Below are 2,918 nucleotides of genomic sequence, written 5' to 3'. Positions count from 1 at the left end.
TGCTCTAGTGACATCCAGTGCTTTGAATACAACAGAAACTCCTCACTCTGACTTAGGGATCCCTGCCCACGCCCCTAGCCTCGCTGTGCTGCCCTCTGACTTGAGCCAGGGGTCCCTCCCCGCTCTGGGCAGAATTTAGCCATTCCTGCTTCCTATCCCAACTGGAACTGACGTTCATTTAAGCCATGGTTTTCCCGTATTTCAGTGAACCGGCTAAATGACGGCCTCTCTCCAACGCCTCCCTCGTGCCTGCTGCGGGCGGAACGGGCCATTCCTCTGAGGCCATCGGGACAGTAAGAGGGAAAAGAGACAGAGCCGGGTTTGAATCTCAGCTCCAGGCCCCTTTCCCTGCGTGACCTCAGGCAGTTGGATGACCACTCAGCCTCCATCGGCTGTAAGTGAAATTCAGATGCTACTAAATAGCCAGTGGCGGCCACTTAACATCACTGGTGTGAGAACCAGACAGGGCGCATGCCCAGCCCAGAGTGACGGTCACTGCACCGGCACAAACACGGGGGTGGGCACCGGGGTGCTCTCGGAGGAGGGAGGGCTACCTAGAAGCAGTTATCCAAACTTAACCTGAAGCACCCTTGGTAGCAGGTGCTGCTGGTGCCCTGCCTGGATCCCCGTGGCCTTGCCCGGGGCTGTCCTCCTGTCGGACTTCCCCCTGGAGCACCCTGCATCCCTCTCTTTGGCCCCAGAACCCACTCTGCCCACACTCAAGGCAGGCCAGAGGCCCCAGGGAAGGCACGCCCACCCCCTCCCACCTAGAGCAGCTCTCTGCCAATGACGGTGTGGAATTGTGTTTACACACTCCCGTCCCTCTCTCCTCGGTCGACCCAGTGCAGGTGCATGGTCTGCTCCCAGTGGGGTTATGGTCCAGGGGCTCAAAGCGGTGCTTCGTTTGATTACCCACCTTTACTGGCTGCCTTCTCTTCCCAGTCCACATCCCTCCCTTAGTGGTATTTCTTCTTTTATTTTTATTGAATTTATTGGGGTGACATCAGTTAATAAAATTATATAGGTGTCAGTGTACTATTCTATAATGCATCGTCTGTATATTGTACTGTGTGTTCACCACCCCAAGTCAAGTCTCCTTCCATCACCATCTATCCCCTCTTTATCCTCTTCTACCTCCCCCACCACCCTTTCCCTCTGGTAATCTATGTCTTTGAGTTGTTTTTAGTGCAGATTTTGGCTGTTTTGTTTTGTTTTGTTTTTGCTTAATCCCTTCACCTTTTATCCAGCCCCTAAACCCCTCTCCTCGGACAGCTGTCCATCTGTTCTCTGTAGCTATGAGTGTGTTTCTGTTTCGTTTGTTAGTGTATTTTGTTCATTGGGTTTCACGCATAAGTGAAATCATATGGTACCTGTCTTTCTCTAACTGGGTTATTTCACTGAGCATAATACCCTCCAGGTCCGTTCATGGTGTCACAAAACGTAAGATTTCCATCTTTTTTATGGACGATTAGTATTTCATTGCGTAAATATACCACAGCCTTTTTATCCATTCATCTACTGATGGGCACTTGGGCTGCTTCCAGATCTTGCCTATTGTAAATAGCGCTGCTATGAACATGGATGTGGGGAGCAGCTACAGTGTTTGGACAGGTACAAGCCTTGGACTGATGAGAGGGCACAGTCCTCTCATTGCCACGTGCAAGTCCCAGCTTGGAGAGCAGGGCCCTCCCAGCACAATGATAGCCAACAGCTGTAGTTGTGAGCTTGAGCCTATCCAAACACACGTGCCTGAGTGATGTAGGCTTGATAGAGTTCAGGTGCATGTAGTTGAGAAGGATTGAAACCCACGAGAATGTTATAAACATCTTGATCATGCCCTTACTTTGCCTCGTGGCATCTGCTATAAAATAAAGACACAGCTTGTGGGCAGCGTCGCTGTCTCTCAGAGAAGCAGCGTCCCACCGAGGCCCAGCTTTCATTCCCTTGTCTGTCTTTTCTAAGCCTTTCAGCTGCCCCCACTCAGGGTCACCCTTGGCCGTGCTGGCGTGGCACACGTGGAGGTGAATATGTTCTTTCAAATTAGTGTTTCAGGTTTCTTCTAATATATTCCCAGAAGTGGAATCGCTGGGTCACAAGGCAGTTTCATTTAAAAAAAATTTTTTAATATATTTTTATTGATTTCAGAGAGGAAGGGAGAGGGAGAGAGAGAGAGAGAAACATCAATGATGAGAGAGAATCATTGATCGGTTGCCTTCTGCATATCCCCTGCTGGGGACTGAGCCCACAACCCTGGCATGTGCCCTTGACCGGAATCGAACCCGGGACCCTTCAGTCCACAGGCCGATGCTCTATCCATTGAGCCCAACCGGGTAGGGCTATTTTTACTTTTTTGAGGTAACTCCATACTGTTTTCCACGTGGCTGTCCCAGTCTGCATTCCCACCAACAATGCACAAGGGTTCCCTTTTCTCCACATCCTCGCCAACACTTGTTGTTTGTTGCTTTATTCTGATCCATTCTGACAGGTGTGAGGTGATAGCTCATTGTGGTTTTAATTTGCATTTCTCTGATGATTAATGAGAAATTGAGCATCTTCTCATATGTCTATTGGCCATCTGTATGTCCTCTTTGGAGAAATGTCTACTCGGGTCCTTTGCCCATTTTTTAAATTGGATTGTTTGTTGGTTTTTTTTGGTGTTGAGTTGTACGAGTTCTTTATAAATTTTGGATGTATCGCTGACAAATATGTTCTCCCCTTCAGTGGGCTGTCTTTTTATTTTGTTGCTGGTTTCCTTTGCTGTGCAAAAACTTTAGTTTGATGTCATCCCAGGGTAGTATGCTAATTAGACCCGACGCCTTCCGGACGACCTTCCGGATGTCCTTCCTGACAAAGCTGGGCCGGGTGCCTGCAGCTGCGGCCGGCCCAGGAGAAGCCTCCCCGGTCCCGGGCGAAGAAGC

Source organism: Myotis brandtii, unplaced genomic scaffold (genome assembly GCF_000412655.1).
Source record: "Myotis brandtii unplaced genomic scaffold, ASM41265v1 scaffold698, whole genome shotgun sequence".
In the NCBI taxonomy this organism is placed as follows: domain Eukaryota; kingdom Metazoa; phylum Chordata; class Mammalia; order Chiroptera; family Vespertilionidae; genus Myotis; species Myotis brandtii.
Note: the sequence above shows the minus strand (reverse complement) of the source record.